The 19,275-nt window shown below is 32.9% G+C and overlaps 1 long non-coding RNA gene across 1 annotated transcript; it reads left to right on the forward strand.

Annotated features, from left to right (window-relative positions):
- The first annotated feature begins 1,654 nt into the window (after window positions 1–1,654).
- LOC107177835 (uncharacterized) lies at window positions 1,655–5,440 on the forward strand. The gene is made up of 5 exons (XR_008054230.1): window positions 1,655–1,822; window positions 2,340–2,424; window positions 2,979–3,040; window positions 3,590–4,036; window positions 5,166–5,440. It is a non-coding gene; the product is annotated as an uncharacterized LOC107177835 (long non-coding RNA).
- The last annotated feature ends 13,835 nt before the right edge of the window (window positions 5,441–19,275 follow it).

The following is a 19,275-nucleotide window of genomic DNA, read 5'->3' on the forward strand; positions in this document are numbered from 1 at the left end:
TTTGAAGCCATTTTTAACTCATGTTCCCCTATAAATGGATATGTCTGTTGTTTTATCTTTGAGTTATATTTGATGCTTGTGTGATGGTACAACAACTCTGGAAATTGATCAAAGTTCCACACACACACTCTGGACAGAATAACACCTAAGTTTAGAATGGGAATTGCTGATGATTATTTTTTATGTTTAAGAATAAGATCTGAGGGTTGATGAGTCCAAGCAAGCTAGATGAAAGAGCTAAGTTGTTTGTTCCATTATTGAGTGAGTAAAGTGTTAGTATAGTTGTCATTACTTGAGGACAAGTAATGGTTTAAGTTTGGGGGTGTGATAACTCTATGAAATGAGAGTTATTTTGACATTTTTAGACTTAAACTAATATTACTTAAAGAGTGAATGATGTGTTTTTATTGTATTTTTAGTTAGATTTTGCATGAGCATCTGCTTAAATCTAATTTTAATAAATTAATTTTGTTTTAGATCACTTTTTGCTTTGATTATATGGATGATTGTAGGTGATAAAAAAGCTCACACTACAAGAAAACTGGCAATAGATGACAGACAGTTTATGACAGCGTTTAGGCAAAATGGCTTATATCATAATAATATGACAGATTTGTGATAGAATTTTCAATCTATCATAGACTGATGATTGCTTTGTGATAGAATTATTTTCTATCATGAATTTATGTGATTTTGTGATAAAATTATTGTTTATCACGAATTTATGATAGAATCGTGACAGAAATTTGATATATCAAGATATTGTGATAGAAAAATAATTTTGACAATGTTTGAGCCAAATTTAATATATTATTTTATTTAAAAGCAACACAATGTATTTTAATAATTAAAAAAAAAGCGAAAACGCTATCGTTTTACCACTATTAATTGGTTTCCTTTATAACACTAGCAAAATGCTACTGTTTTTTGTACTTATTAAACTTCTTTTTCTAAATGTCAAACTTAAAAATAATTCCAAAACCAAAAGCAAAACAAACCGTTTTACCACCTTTATAAAAGACTCGCTAGAAAAAAAAACGCAACAAATTTTTTGAACTGTTAAAACACCCCAGCTAATTAGAGATGGCAAAAATACCCGTCCGGTCCGGACCCGATCGTACCCAGGTATTGTAGGCCGGGTATTACCCGGTCTGGATATGAAGCCGGGTTGATCTTGGACATCACTTGATAAACTCGGAACCCGAATTTTATTAAAAAAATATTATAAAATATATATTATTTTAAATATTTATATTTATTTGACTCATTTATTATACATAATAACATATATAAAGTTTTAAACACTTAAAGTTTATATTTTAATGTCAAATTTTATTGAAATAAATTTAAAAATTATAAAAAAATAAAAAATATATACACACATAATATTAAAAAATATAAATTTGGGTACCCAAATTAAAACTTGGTCCGCACCCGAACTCGGACCGGTTGCATCCAGGCAGAGTCCGGTCATTGCAATACCCGGACCCGACCCGGCCCGGGGTTTTGCCATCCCTACAGCTGATACTCTCAACCTCTCGAACCTTTCGAAGAAAACCCTAACTGCATCCAACGAAAGCCTTTTTTGCTCCTGCTCAATGAAAACCCTAGCCATCATGCTCACCCATCTTCGTCGCTTAGTGCCATGGTCACTACTGACTTCCATTGTCATTCTTTAATTTCTAAAATCAGTCATTTAACTCCTCAAAACCCACCTTGCCGCCTCGTCGAAGAAACTATGGCTGAGAAATTAGTCATTTGTTGTCATGCTGGAGAAACCCTAACTTTCTATTAAAACAACCATTGAGTAATTCTAAAATAGGTGATTAACCCTAACCTTAGCTTTAATTTTTTTCTTGTTGTGTTCTTAGGGACCAAAACATAGATTAATTAGTTGATTAATACATATTAATTTATCTCTATTTTACTTTTGCATAACTTTGATCTTCTACTAGAGGTGAGTTTTCTCTCTTCGCAATTCATGTGAATTAACTAATTAAATTTTGAAATTGTGTTATCTTATTTTTGGGATTTTATTAGATTAGGTTCAATGGGTTTTTTTACAATGATTACATTTCTATTAAATGAAATCTTTAGAGATTTAGGAATAGTATGAATAGTTTCATTAGAATGAACAGGTGTAGTTAATATATGTTTTTTAATTTGAAACACTAAAAGATTAAAGTGAAATCTGTTTTTGATAATGACTTATAAATTTGCTAGGAGTTAATTACGTGAATTAAGTATGTTGAAAAACAATTTTTTTATATTCTATTAGTTTGTTTACCATTTGTAAAGTAATAAATTATTGCTGCATTTTCATATGCTTCTTTTTACAGGAAATTCGCCCCTGTATAGACATGATGGCAGTGATGCAGATTGGTTCTCTCTTGCAGAATGGTGTTAAGGCTTAATGCTCGATATGTATGACTTCATGAATGATATCTGGTTATGTCACTCATTTAGTGTAAATTGGTAAACTTTATAGTTTTTGTGAGTGAAAAAGATTCTTGCAACTCCAATATTTTTTTAGAATTTGAAAAATTGAGATAAACATTTCATGTTTAACTTCTAGAATGCCATCACTTAATCTATAATCTGAATTTTCAGTAGCCTACTATAAATGTTTTCCTAATTTAATGCTGCAAACTAATATGTCCTATTAATATTCCTAATTTGGCAATTCAATATTCCTAGAATTATGTCCATCAGTGGCTTGTTTCTAACCATGTTGATCATGTTTTGAGAAATCACATCGAGTGTGGTACCCTTCGAGTGACTTGGGTCTGAGTTTTCCTAAGTGTTGTCTTCTTGTTTGTATCTACTAGGTTGAGTTATAAGTACCTTCTGACACTTTTCCTTTTGGCCTTTAAGAGTTGGAGTATTCAGGATATTGAAATTTTATGAAGGATTCTTCTTTATTTAGTCTTTTCTTTTTCCTTTTATTTTCTTTTCATTTTCACTTTTTTATTTTACAGATTGAACCAATCACAAGCAGAAATCTACCTCCTGGTTTTGATCCAAATACTTGCCGCAGTGTGTAAATGTTGGCCTATACTTTTTTCTTCTTATTTTTGTTTCCCTTGTTTTTTTCCTTTTTTTTTCATGTTTTGGTTTGTTGTTTCTTTCTTGCTTATACAACTATCACCCTTATCCTTGTTTCCATTGATTTGTGTGTGTGTGTGTGTGTTTATCTTTTAAATCTTATGAAAAGCATTTAAAAATGCTAATTACATTGAGTTTTAGAAACTGCTAGTACTTTTTTTTTGTGATGTCTATTTTCTTACCCTAGCACTTTTAACAACTAAGGGTGTTACATATCATTTTATTTTTTTTTGTTTTGTTTCGAAAACATTTTGTTTCTTTTCCATGAGGTCTTTTCAAGTACTGGCAGTTGAAGACTGCTGTCTTATTAGGAAGGACAAAGTAAAATTTTCAATTCAATCTAGCATTGCCATTGAGATTTCTGGAGTTTTGTCTTTTGCAATTTGTTCCCCTTTATTTTTTGTATTACTGTCATATTTCTGACATATCTGTTTTATTTGTAATTGTAGTCATCATAACGATTTATTCACTACTTTGATTGCAGATTGACTACTATGGCTACACTTTCTCTTAATGGAAGGCATCTATAAGTAGAATTCTCATTGAGACAATGGCTTTTTGTTTCTTTTGTGCACACTTTTACATAATATTATCTAATTTGCAAATTTGGGCAGCCTATCAAAGTTAATTGGGCATATGCCAGTGGTCAGAGGAAGGATACATCAGGTTGCTCAGTGTTTGTGCTTGTGATGCCATATCTGAAATTTATAGTGTACTATAAATTGTTAGATTGGATTGGGTATGAACCATGATTAATGACATGTAGGCCATTTCAATATTTTTGTTGGTGATCTGAGCCTAGAAGTTACTGATGTCGCATTGTTTACATGTTTTTCTGAATAGATTAGTTTGCTAGGTTATGGTTGGAATGTTACAGGGTAAATGGCTGAACTTACAATGCTATTGGAAGATGGTGGGTTGCTGGGTATGGGTTGGAGTAGGGATGGCAAAATCCGGGTCCAGGTCCGGGTTTAACGTTTCCGGTTCCGGACCCGGATGACAATTTATGCTCCCGGATCCGGATATAAACCTGGATTATTTCACTCAGGGTCCGGTCCGGGTTCAACCCGGAAAAATCTGGGTTTCCGGATTGCGGGTTTCAAACCCGGTAGTTGGATGAAGATAGATTTAATACTTGCCACTTTTTGGTTCTTTGGAATTACAGAAGCAAAAAACAATAGGAGGATCACAACCAAATTTGCTTACTTCAATAATAAAATTTACAATTATATGGATATTATGTGCTAAGATGCTGCGTTTGGCTATTAACAACAAGAAAAAAAATTAATAATTACCGAAATTAAGCAAAAGCAAAAAATTAAAAGAGAAATACAGAGAAACGAAAGAAAATTTCAGTTCGCAGCTAAGACGGTGATGGGCCAGTGAAAAATATGATTGCCGGCAAGAAGGGGTTAGCAACTAGCAGCAAAGCTTGCTCTTTGGAGAGAGATGAGACTGAATTTGACGATGGTGGAGCTGGGTTTTTGATAATAATGGATGATGAATTGAGATGATTTAATTGATGATTTATTGATGAACTTGGTCGTTGGGGATGAAGAAGACGAAGATTGAGGTGGCAGTAGCTAGGGATGAGGGAGATGAGGTTTGAGGTGGCCGCTGGGGATGAGTGAGATGAAGATGGAGATGAAGATTGAGAGATGGAGATGAAGATTGAGAGATGAACTGATAAAGATTGAGGGATTGTTTTGTTTTGCTTATATTCCCCCCTCCCCTCAACAAGGTGGCGGCTGGTGCAATTGTTTTGTTTTGCGGGTTTGTCTTGTTTGCTTTTATTTTTTTTTCTTGCCCAATTTATTGTTTAATGCTTATATATTTTTTAGTTAGTAATAAAAATTAATAAATAAATAAATGGTAGTCCGGGTCCGGGTTCCGGAGATCCGGGTTCACCTAAACCCGGACCCGACCCGGAATATATCTGGGTTTGAAAAATTACAACCCGGATCCGCATTGTTAATGCATCCGGTGCGGGTTGAACCTGTATCGGATAATCCGGGTTTGTCCGGGTCCGGGCCGGGTCCGGAAAAATTTGCCACCCCTAGGTTGGAGTGTTGTTGGCTATGTGGTTTTTGGAGTATTGCCGCTAGAAGAGGGTATTGCTACTGGAAGTCTTATTGTTGGAATATTTCCATTAATCTTTGGAAGTTTTGTTGGGTAACTTGGTTTGGTGGCTGGAATTTGAATTGCTTTTTTTGGAGTTTAATTGGGATTTAACTATTATTTTATATTTTGGATTTTTTTTATTTGGGATATGTTTGATTATGTATTGGTAGTGATGACATTGAATACTAGATGTATTTGTTTTGAAATTAATTTGTTGGATTGAATGGAGGTTAATTGCTTTTAGTTTTTTTAAAGATATTTATTTTCATTAATTAATTAAATTTGTAATCAGGAATTTACAAATAAATTATAATCATATTATAATCTTTTTTTAAAAAATTAATTTTATGACGGGAAATACCCATCATAACGTTTGTTATAAAAATATTTCCATCAAAATTGAATAATAAATTTATAAATGATAATTTAATTTCCTGCTGAAAATTTAAAAAATAGCGCAAAAATTTAAATAAATTAAAATTTTAATTTAATTATTTTTCTTATTAAAATATTGTGTGATAGATATATGATTATAAAATACTATCATAAATTCATGATGAAAAATATTATGTCATAAATTAATGACAGTGACATAGATGACAAATGAACTGTCTATCATGCACCCCCTTTTATGACAGTTATTTCCCATAATCTATTACTTGTTTTCTTGTAGTGTCAAGCTTTATGGATGGAATGTTGCAGCAACAAACTTGCAGAACTCAATTGCTCATCTTTATTTTCTTATTTTCTTCTCTCTATAGGAATGTATTTGATGGCAAAAATGAGTATTATTTATGTTTTATCGCATATCATGAACTAAAATTTGATGTAGTTGAGTGTTAAACAAGCTTAATAGTTATTTGACCTTTATATGTGTGTTGCTCAGATTTTGCCGTAGTATTTTTTCTTGATTTTACTTATTGCAAATCCTTATTTTTGTTGACCACCCATTTAGTAGATACTAGCCATGAAGGAGCCTAAAAAAGGTCTGACTTAGTGGAAAAAATTAAGACAATACATGGTTTTAGATTGAGTTTCCCAAGTTAAGTTAATCTTGATTTGAATGTAGCCATGCTTGATCTAAGATTATTGAAGAACTAGATATAAGGATTCACCTTGTAGGACAATTGGAATCTAGAACGCATAATATTATATATAATATTAGCATACTAACTGGTCACTGTTAGGTTGCATATAAATATAAGATATCCAACATGCGACACCTAAGGATATATGAGGGATTCTGCCCAGTGCAGTAGTAGATGATGTAGTACTAGTACCGTAATTGAAAAAACAGTCAGTGCCATTAAGTGAGTTTAAGCACTCAACTACTCATTTCACATTGATTATATCTTTGAATTGCCTTGAGACTTTTATTTATTGCATTTTTTTTTACTTTATTAGGTCATTTATTTTCTTAATTATTTTATTTTAATTAGATTGAAATTGCACTGTTAAGATTGCTGTAACAAGTCCTATAATATCAATCCCTGTGGAGATGATTTGAATACTCATCATTATATTCCTTGTTGTGTACACTTGCACATTGACACCTATAGCAATACGTATCAACAATAATACCTTTGGTCCTACCCGTAACTGTTTATTTAGTCATTGTCTCTTTGAGATAGTTGTTCAAAATTTAACGTTAACTGATTAATCTCAACCAATGCCTCTAGGCTTCTACACTTTTTACCGCATTACAACATATTTTATTTCAAGTTACAGACAATCCATTAAATTTGGCAAGCTTTGAAACTTTGGTGTCAACTTGTGGTAGCGTAGCGGTGCAAGTATTATGATATTTGCTTTTGTTTGTTCCACCTTCAAGACATAAAACATATGTAAACAAAGAAACCCAACAAAATTTATCATTTTACAAGAGCATTTGATATTATTTTTCTAAATTTCATGAACTACATTCCACCCAATCCTGGTGCCCCAAATTTAGTGAGTTCATGCAAATAAATATTAGCATTTTTTGCATTATAGATCTTAATTACTACACCTTTTTGAAGCATCTCATCTCTAACCTTCCGAAAAACCCTTGATGGAAAAACTTTTGCTGCATGCTGCTTTAGGCTATGTAAGTGTGTACCCATTGTAGAAGAAATGTATTTGATTTTTAACTTATCAGCTGTTTCAGTGCCACAAATATTACAGAGAGCACATTGATTTGTCAAACAAACTCATATAATTTTAACTTATATTGGACAAGTCGAATAAGATATGTATTTATACTCTCACATGTTAAGTGTTTCATACATCAACAATTTCTTTTCAATATAAGCTTCAGCCTAGGAGCACTGCTAAGAATACATTTTTTAACCTAAGCATTTTGTTAAAGCTTGAATTCATCAACTGCAGTGGATCACTATTGTTCAAATTCATCTTCCCTCATGGGTGTTAACATCAAATCATGGAATTTTCTTATAAAGTATTCATTTTTTACATTAGCCTATGCATTCCTCTCGAGATGCCAACAACAAAAATGATGGATACACCCTATAAATATTGTTTTTATTGTCTTTAGCATTGCCTTGTCACTGTCAATAATTACATATATGGACTTCTAATTGGCCACAGCAGACAAGAACGCTTGAGTAGTGTTGATGTGCATTGTTGTAGGTGTCCATGTGAAAATGTACATAACAATTAATATAATGATGAGTATCCAGATCATCTCCACAGAGATTGATGTTATGGGACTTGCTATAGCAATTTTAACAGTGCAATTGCAGTCTAATTAAAATAAAATAATTGATGAAATTGATGACCTAATGAAATTAAAAAGGCAATACACAGAATGCAATAAGGAAAATCTAAAGTCAAACATAAAGATATACTTAATGGGAAAGGGATAGTTGAGTACTTAAACTCACTTAATGATATTAATTATTTTTTAATTACGGTATTGTTACTATAGCATCTACTACAGCACTGGGTAGAATCTCTCATGCATCCTTAGCTGTCGCATGTTGAATATCTTATATCGATATGCAACCTAACAATGAGCAATTGTTATGCTAACATTAGTATAACATTATGCATTCTAGATTCTAATTGCGTTACAAGGTGAATCTCCATGTCTAGTTCTTCACTAGTCTTAGATTAAGCATGGCCCTATGGCCCTATTCAAATCAAGATTAACTCAACTTAGGAAACCTAATCTAAAATCATATATTGTCTTGATTTGTTCCACTAAGTCAAACTTTTTTTAGGCTCCTTCTTAACTAGTATCCATTAAATAAATGGTCAACCGAAATAGAAATTTGTAATAAGTAAAATCAAAACAAAATGTTACAGTAGATTCTGAGCAACACGCATATATAAGTCAAATAACCATTAAGCTTGTTTAACACCTAACTACATCAAAGTTTAGTTCATGACAGGTGATAAAACAGTAACAACTACATTAAATACATTCCCAAAAAAAGATGAAAACAAGCAAAAAAAAGTAAAAATTGAGATCCGCTAAATTCAAGACGTCCCTCTCTTTGGTTTTTGTGATCTCTACTTCCTTTTCATAGAAATCCTTTGCTGTAGCCCTCAACTCTTTCTTATTCTCTTCTTTTTCTTTTTCTCCCTGTTGTTTTGGTGTGACAGTCCTCCTTCTATTTCTTTCACGTGTGCTCTTTTTATATCTTCGAATTAGGGCAACCAAAAGCATGTGGCCACCTGTCTCTTTTTTGGCAACCTCGGATCTCATATCTTTGTTTGCCACCAGTCACTGTTTTGTCTGTATGTGACAGTGACAGCGTCGTAACGGCTGTAGCATGCTTTTTTGGTTAACACATGGGCAGTCTTGTATGTATTCGCTTGTGGATTGTTATAGCAACTGCTACAACATCTTCTCTGATTTAGACTTGTTTTAGTTCATCTACAGATAAGTTCTTTGTCATTTCTGCAGGTCTACTACTACATCATCTATCCATAAAGCTTGAGCTTTTTGGTCACCTACAATTATGCACATAATCAGAGCACAAGGTGATCTAAAACACAATTAATTTATTAAAATTAAACTTAAATATATGCTCATGCAAAATGTAACTAATAATGCAAGAAAAACACATCTTTTACTATATAAGTAATATTAGTTTAAGTCTAGAAATGTCATGATAACTCTCATTTCATAGAGTTATCGAGTAGCCATGCATACGAGTTAACTTTCTCATCTTAGAGCAGTGTGAATCAAAAGACCATAGTTTTACAACAATGGTTTGTGCCATGACGCGTTACGAGGGGTTTTTTTATATCCATTAGTCTTGTACGTTGCATCAAATGTCAAAACATCACCAAAATATTGATAATCATAATGTGCCATACAATTAGTCCATAACAAATTTCGTAGTTGTTTTCATCATCAGTGTGTACTCAAAGTATAGCCCATGATCATGTTTAGCTTTTATGGCAAAATATGTTGTAGTTGTGTCTGAATCAATATCTTTAACTTTAAGCACAATTGTAAATAGTATTTTGCACATCTTTTTGTGATGCTTGAACCTGATAAGCCATAGAGCCTATGAATTGACATGTCTTTTCGACATGACCGAATAAGATGAACTTCCTTAGTAGAAGCCAAATGAAGGTTAGGCTTAGATCGGAATTCTTTCACAATGTACTAACCAACAGATTAATCATAATTCATTGTACAACTAGTATGTGTGATTGGTCGTGGTTCTCTCACTTTATTGTAGTTTTGAGTATATTTTCCATCTTTAAGCCTTCTCGGTGAACTATGATTAGTTTAGACCTTTTTTGAATGCCGCATGTCATCTTTCTTAATAACGGAACCAACCATTCAGGCATAATTGTTATACGATAGTTCTGTATCATCTACTAACTTGAAATGAGTGCCAAGTACACCTGATGCCAAAAAAGCCCCATTCTTAGTTAATTGAGTTGATTGATCATATGATGATGCAATTCACAACTATTTGGGGAAATGGATATTTGTAACTCGCTATTATTATATGAAATACTCTTATTTAACCCCTCTACGACAATAACATAATATATGAATTAGCGAAACAATAACAACTATAAAAGGTTAACAAAAGTCACATCCATATTAGAAGTAACATGCTTCACATTTACATTATTAATAAATTAAAAACAGAATATATGGATTATAAAAAATTCACATCCATATTAGAAATAAAACAATAACAAAATGTATGGATTAGCGTACTTCACATCCATATAAGTAATAATAAATCTAATACTTATTTGGAACAAATACCAATTAAGGTTCCAAGATGAGAAACACATCTCAAATATATTTTCTTCAAAGATATCTGAATAAATTTCTCTCTAAAACAATAAGTACTATAATCTTAAATCTGTAATAGTTTCTCTAATTTTTTATACTCCTTTATTAAATAAGGGGAAGTGCCTTCATTTATTATAACACTAAATTCAAAAATAACCTAGCATGTGATGGAAACATGAAACAGAATATATCAAACTAGGGGTGGGCAAATCAGGTTTCGGTTCGGGTTGTTCTGGTTTCGATTTAGGTTCCAACCCGATTGGGTTGGAGAATTGAACTCAATCGGGTTCAAAATACGAACCCGAATTGAACCGAACCAAAATTATTTCGGTTCAGTTCGGTTTTGGTTAATTATTCGGATTGGTTCGGTTTGAAAATTCGGATCTAAATTTTAGTTTGGGCTCAAATCAGGTTATAACAGTTTGATTGTCCAAACATTCGTCATTAACCAACCAAAATTCTAAATTCTAAAATCTAAAATCTAAAATCAGAATAAAAATAAAAGTTCAATTTTATATATGCAAGAGTTTGGAGCACATATCAAGGCCAATCATAATTGATATTAAGCAAATAGGCATAATCTAGAATGTATATCAGCAAATTCTTGCTAAAAAAGATGTAGCCATTCCTGTTAAAGACAAACTACTAGGGATGGCAAAACCTCAGGCTGGGTCCGAGTATCGCAATGATCGAACCCGACCCGAATGCATAGATGCCCGGGCCGGGTTGTGCCAGGCTTTAATCTAGGTACCCGAATTTTATATTTTTTAATATTATGTGTATATATTTTTTATTTTTTGGTAATTTTATAAGTTTTAAATTTATTTTAATGAAATTTGACATGAAAATATTTAATTTAAGTGTTTAAAACTTTATATATGTGTAATAAATTAGTCAAATAAATATAAATATTTAAAATAATATATATTTTATAATATTTTTTTAATAAAATCTGGGTTCCGGGTTTATCAAATGATGCCCAAGACCGGCCCGGCTTCATACCTGGACCGGGTATTACCCGGCCCAAAACACCTGGGTGCGGTCCGGGTCCGGACCGGGCGGGTATTTTTGCCACCCCTACAAACTACAGTTGTTGTGCAGAGAGTTGCAACATCAAAATAAAATTCTAATGGATAAGCGCAAACAAGTATCAACAGAGGAATAGAACCTGAGATTGGATTTGTTAGCCAAGTCCCGAAAACCAAATCCTTCCAAAAACATACATTCAATTAACAATAATGAAGGAGGTAGCGAAATGAAAACATCACCAAAAATGAAATTCCAAACATCACTGAAATTAACATCATGGGAATCGCAAACATCATCGACATTAACATCACCTTGTGCAGCCGACGACTACGAACGAAAAAGGAGGCAGCCACTGGATCTGAAGCGAACGGCCCAAGAAGACTAGATCTGAAACTGCAACGTCGATGCACCTGAACGGAGTTGAATTGATACTAGCGGGGTGTAGGTGTGTGTGAGCGAGATTGTGAGTGTGTTGGGGCTGAGGTTTTGCTTGTCTTGATGTGGAGTGCAAAGAAGAGAAAAGTGGAAATAGGGATTTTGATTTTTTGGCGTTCTGACTTCTGTTTTTTTTTTTCAGTTAACTTGATTGGGTTTCGATTTCGGTTCGGGTTCAACCCGAACCGAAATCCAAACTAAACGAGTTGGAAATTTGAATTCGTTCAAATTTTATAGTTAACTTAAACTGAACTTCGGTTCAGGTTAACCCGATCCAAACGCCTACCCCTATATCAAACATGATATTTGTTGTCAAATATGCAATATTATACGTCAAACCTGAGTGAGTATTGTAAAACATGAAAATTACAATTATGGAAATTTTAGTGCATCAAACATGAAAATTTCTAAAAATAAATGGAAAAACTACAGCAATAGACATCATAGATTTGTTTGCTCTTGATGATTGTATGATTTTTAATAGTTTATCATCATGTTTCATGCACTAAAATGGTTTTTGAGACATTTTGGGTCAAAAATGGCCTTAAAGTCAGTTCCTTTTTTACAGAAAGTCCAAAATTCTAGGGAAACAACTAACCATCCAGTTAGAGCAATTGACTGGTTAGAGGCAAAAACTCTGCCAAATGTAGTGTTTAGCTATTATAAGAAAATAACTAACCGTTTGAGAAAATAAATGTTTTGGATAAAAGTAGCTCACCGATTATTTAAACCAGCTAATTGATTGCCAAACTCTCTAAAATGATAACAATTAATCGCTCAATTTAACTAGTTAATTGATTGCATTGACAAAATCTCTAGAGTGCTAATGGTCAACTGTTAAATCAAACGACTAACCAATTAAGTTGAAAAACTCTCTGTAGTACAAGTTAGTAACTGTTAAATACAACCAACTAATCGATTTTGTGAATAAGTCATTGTTTGGACTGTTTCTCTTCACCATCTTCGTGAATCCTTCACTCTCTCTCTAATTAAAACCCATCTCTCTCACGAAAATCCATCATTGTCATTTGTTTTCCTTGTCAAATTGATGTTTCTAAATCATTATATGTCACTTAAACATAATTTTACTATCATTTATAATGATTTTTTCACTCCAAAATCAAAAGTCCAAAATCAAACCCTAGGATTTGGTTGAAATTAGCATCTCAAAATTAACCCACACTGGCTTGTTTTTTGCCAAATTGCACCCATACATTGCTTTAAAACATCCATATCTTTAGTTTCATTAGTTCAAATTCACTAATTTCACAAATTTGTTTTTTTGAAAATCCAAATTTGGGTATGATGGCTGGTAGTGAAAGTTCAAGCAGTGAAACCAAAAAATGGAAATAAGTAGCTTCAAAGTGTGGCAAACCTTAGGAGGAACTTCGTAACTTTGTTGTGACTCATTTTCTAACTCCCACCATAGAAGAACTCTTTTTCAGCTGGTTTATTCCATGAGCAATACTTCTTTTAACTTTGTCAGGATGGATATATATGGAAAACCATACTATATATGGTTGATCTCTTAGGTATATGCTAAGAGTGTTGATGAACATATGTATCCCAACTTAGTGAGAGTGTTTTACTCGAACATTAATTTGTCCACCAATCGTGAAATAAAAAAATTAACAACGTATATAGGATACCCATTGAGTTTGATGTGTCTAATCTCAATACAACCCTAGGAACTAGAGATAATGGGTTGGTTCTTTTTATTTCTAAGAAAGAACTCAAATACACACATCGATGTTATTAAAAATATATGTAGGCGCTCTGATCTTACTAGTGATTTTTGTGATTGCATCTCATATGCACAATTTTTGAGCCTATAAATTTGAATCCTCCATAACATACTTCAACATGCAATTAGCCCCCGTAAAGGATAGGTTGATAAGGTAACCCATTAAATATAGATTCGTTGAATTATATTTTGTAGGGTCAATGGGTAAATATTGGTTATCTTCCAGCACATGCTCGCTACACCTACGCTTAATAATAGATCTTTTCCTTTCGGTAGAATAATTACCCAAGTCCTCAAGCACTTCGGGTTCCCATTGATAAGCCTACTTATTGGCCATATTGAGAATTAGGAGATGAAGTGATTTTTAGTTTGGGGTTTGATTGAAAGATTGACTAATGGATTAAGGATCCCTCTGCCAAACACAAGTTTATAGTGATTGCTCCTTTTAATGAGGTGTTTTTTGCCAATCAACTTCCTAATCCCATTACATCACAAAAGCCTCAATCGTCGTCCCACTATAGAAGCTAATGATGATATGGTCCAATAGCTATTGGGAGAAGTTCATACATTATCCGAGTAGCAAAACTGCTTTCAGTCATAATTTGAAGTGTTGTAGATCTAGTAATAGTAAATCCTAGACAGGAAATGGTGGATTCTTGAAGGTCTTGTGATAACTCTAGGAAAAGAGAGTTATTACATCAATTCTAGACTTGAATCAAGGTCACTTAGAAAACAAATAAGGTGTTTTTATGACATTTTGGGTACCTTTTGCATAAACATTCATTTTAAGTTGAGTTTAATAAGTTTTGTTTGAATCATAGTAATTTGTACTAAAAACAGGTTTAAATTGTAGGTTTTAAATTCGTGAGAGGATGCTGAGGCATTAGAAGAGCAAGAGGAGGAAGGAAGTTGGCCACAAAAAAAGTAAAGCACAATCTGGAATTAAACAGTGTTGTAGTAGCTGTTAGAGCAACCAGTGTTGTAGCACTCTGGGAGCAATGCAAGAGAAAACTTAGGCGCGAGTCAGCCACAAAATCGCGATCTGCATGTTTCCTAATTCAAGCATATGCACGCTCATGGGCTTTGATTTTAACCTAATTTGCAATATAAAAAGGAGGCGTGCACCACGCACAGAGGCGGCAAGGAATTATCATCAGAAATAATTACAAAGGCAAGAAGAAGGAGATCAAGATTGGAGAGTGCTATTCGGCAACAAAAGAAGAGAGCCGTGCAGAATTATTTGCCTTTCATCATGCTCAACTTATATTTTCTCTTCTTCTTTGAATTGTTGAGATGTATTCTGAGTTCAATATATTTGTGTTTATTTTTCTCATCCAGATTATGAACTAAATTTACTTGTGGTTGAGTGACAAATAATCCAATGAGTTCTTGACTGTTCTTTTATGTTGTTATGGTAATGCTGTAGCAGTATACTCTAGTAGTTTTTATAAATACAATTGTTGTTTCGATTGACCACCCATTTAATAGTTTCAGTTAAGATAGAGCAGTAAAAGGGCATGTTTTAACGGACATTATTAGAGTATTACTTGTTCTTAAGTCGAGTTTCCTGGATTAGGTTATCTTGAATCCCATAAGGGCAATACTTGAAGTTAAGATTTGTGACACTCTAGACATAGGTGTTCACCTTGTAGGGTAGAGAGATTAAAGGTTCTAATGCCATACCATAAATATATGAGCAACTGGTCATTGTTAATAGATTTAAAAGGTATGAGATTTCCAACATGCAATAGCTGCGGATGCAGATTTATTCTACCCATTGCTGCAGCACTTATTGTAACAACTGGTGTTAATTTGGTAAACAACAGTCACCCCACTAAGAGAGTTTGATCATTCAACTACTATATTCTCAATTGAATCTTAGACACATTTAACTTAGTTTATTTCATTACAGTATTGTTTTATTTTCATCTCTCACAATTATTGGTTACAATAGAATTATTCGACAATTGTTTGTTTCAGTCTTTAATTGATTTCCACTATTGTGATTGCTTTAGCATTTTGAGTAACATCAATCCCTGTGGAGACGATCTTGAATACTCATCACTTTATTACTTGTTGTGTGTACTTGCACATTGGCATTGATAATAATTGCTTATAGAAATCTACCAACATCTTGGCATTTTTGTAACACAACTATCATCATAGCCCACCACATTAGATTGATTCTTTGTTTCCTTATTTGTCTTTTTTTATACTGATATTTTCGTGTACATTATCATTTCATTATCTGCATATGTTATCCAATTTATAGATTAATGCTTTGTTATGACTTTAATGTTTTTAACTAGTTGTGGATGATTTAAATGCTTTTATACTTTTTGCATGTTATTGCTTAGTATATATTTGAATTATTAGTTGTTGATATGGCAACTCTACTTTATTATTGATTCCATGGTTAATATGCATGTTGCACATTTTTGCTGTTAAAAAGGGGAGTCACTTTGATGATAAAGGGGAATAGGTAAAATACATGATTTTGAGTACTCTTTGATGGTTATGTATGTAATAATTTGGGTTTGAAAAGGTTGAAAAATGCATTGTATTTGATATCTTATAAATCCGTGACATATGAGGGGGAATCTAAAATTCTTGATTTGTTATCCTCTTTTGAATGTTAAAATACATGAAGTGTTTGTCATTATCAACAAAGGAGGAGATTGTTGACCTAAACGGTTATACGATCTTTGATCTTGATGATAATAAATCATGTGTCAAGGATAAATTAGTAAATATATATTTCCAATCTTACTAGATCTTCAAGGACAAAAAGCATTTATGCAAGATCAAGTTTAAGGCACTCAATAAGCAAAGGCACCAAGCGAAGAACAATTGAACACCAAACAACAATTAAACATGCATTATGCATAAGCCTTTATTATGTCAGTTCATTTTCGAGAATCTTGAAATGATTGACGCTGACATTTTTCATGACATGGAACACCAAATAGCAATTAAACATGAGTACGGTATTTTGTGGTGGATTTTGGGTTGCAAGTTGTGATGGAAGCAAAGTTGAGTCCTCTAATCTTAAAGACCGATTGTCAGGATGTTGTGGATTTTGTGCTACACAACAAGAGCAACAGAACTGAAATTTGCTGGACCATTTCTGAAATCTAGCAAAAAATGCAGAGTTTCAACAGCATGGTGGAACTCCAGAAAATTCAAAGAACGTGTAATGTTATTGCTCATACTCTAGCTAAAACAGCCTTAGCTAATCGGGAAAGTTGTGTATGTAAGGGTGCAATGCCCTATCACATTATGTCTGACATTTCTAAGTTTCTTTAATGTAAGTTAAATCTTTCTTATCAAAAAAAAAAAAACATGAGTACGGTATAAACTTGCAATATAGTATTTCATACACCTAACAAATGATGTTGTATATGAACCATGAACATTAAACATGGAACGGACAGTAGCTTAAAATTTTTTGGTGCCATTTTTTAAGACATGAACACCAAAATTTAAAGATGCAACATGTGATATAAACACGAGGCATGAAATTTACATGTAAAAAGATAACATGAGATATACAACAATTAAAACTAAACATACAATGTTAGACATTAAATATGAATACTATGTAAACATACAACAGAGTACTTGATGTTGGGAAAATATGCTCTTTAAAAGAATATGTGTTTATTTAATTGTAATAAACAAATTTTCTGATTAATAAAATAGATGAGGTATTTTATTCAAATATCTTAATTGTATTAATATTTGTATTAAAGTCCATTTAATCATATTATATGTATTTATGTGATCACCATATGGATTCACAGAAGACATAAATACAAGTTATCTTATGATTAAATAAATTTAGTTCACAGTTGATAAATAAAGTTGGGCACTTTATTTAGGTATAGACTGTAATAAATTCATTGAATGATTTGTCTTAATCATGTATGAATTTATTGATGTAGTACGACTACATTGAACAAGATCACATATGAGATTTAATTAACTTTGTAATAACTGTCAGACTTATTAAATCTCATAGGCATTGATTTTACTGTAATCTTAACCTTGAGTTAATTATGATTTCATGATTGTAATTGTTATTCCATTTGAGTTACCAATGGGCACGACACATCCTTGTGGTCAAGATTACTCGGTATCTTGGTGGGAGCAATTATGAGTATTGGAGTTATGGATTAACAATATAGAATTTGTACAACACATCTCTTGATGGGTTTTCGGCACTTGATCATAGAATTCTCTGGCCAGAGTGTGTCAACATATTTAATATGTAGAAAATGATTATTAGAGAAAACCAGTAAGGATCAAGGAATAAGATGTTATTAAATTGATTGGACAGTTGAGATATCAATTTAATTAACGATGTGGTACAAAGGATTGTGCAGTAAAGAAATCAATGTGGCTTGGGACGAATTATTATTCGAGCATACAATTATGGAAGTCAGTTCCAATCTTTTAGTGGAGTAGATTTGGAATTAAATAATTAGGCTAGTTTAATTACAGGCCTAATTGTTATAGCCACTATTGTATGTTCCCAAATGATCCCCGGGTTAGCTCATTTAATTGACTGCACCACTATTGGACTAATAAGCAAGATAACTAGCTATTTGGGTCAAAAGCCTAAATATATCATTTAGTGGGAGGCTCCATTTAATAAGCTCATGTGTAAGGGGCCTTATGTTATTTTACATGGTGGGTCCCCTATTAAATGAAAAGTAACGTGAGTTTTATTTTGGGCATTCTTGGAGCCTAGGGTTTTCACTAAAGGGAGATATATAAGGCTTATTTTCTCTAAAGGAAAAGAGTGAAGCCACTTTATACAGATCAGAGAAAAAGATTTTTCTCTCCATTGTTGAGAGAAAAATTTTCTCGTGCTAGTTGCTTTGGTAGTGATAAAGGCGCCCACACGTCAAGTGCAGATCGAACCTTAGTCATAACCTGGAAGATCATTGGAGACAGTTCGTGATCTAACAAGTGTGGTGGTGACGGATCGTGATCTAACAGGAGTGGTGGTGGCGGATCGTGATCTAGGAGCCTAAATCACTTCAGCGGAAAAAGCCAACTCGGATTTTCAAGGTACGATTTCAGGATTACGTATTCCTATATATTATATGAGAGCGGTCCTTAAAAGGTTTTATAAAATTTTAAAAACCTGATTTTTCCCCAACAATTGGTATCAGAGCTCATCTCATATTAATATATAAGAATTTCGTATGAAATTAATCTTGAAATTATGTATTAGAGTGGCACAATTTATTCAGATATATATTATTTGTTTAATATATGAATAAAGCATGTTTTGGTTTGTCTTAATTCATGGTTAGATTTTTCGTTGTATTTTTCTTTGGATCTGTAACAAGAGAGGTGATTTTTTATCATCATGTTTCCCTCTTGTTTTTTTTTTACTGTTATAGAATTTTTGTAAGCCAAAAATTGGCCTAGGAAATTTGTAAATCAACGGAAAATAATCACGGATGTCAGATCAGAGGAAACGGAGGCCGAAAATTTCATAAGCATGCTGCCAGCAGCCACGAGCAACAGCAGTGCGCGCGGCTCGCGTGGGCAGCAA

Source organism: Citrus sinensis, chromosome 4 (assembly GCF_022201045.2).
Source record: "Citrus sinensis cultivar Valencia sweet orange chromosome 4, DVS_A1.0, whole genome shotgun sequence".
Taxonomy (NCBI): domain Eukaryota; kingdom Viridiplantae; phylum Streptophyta; class Magnoliopsida; order Sapindales; family Rutaceae; genus Citrus; species Citrus sinensis.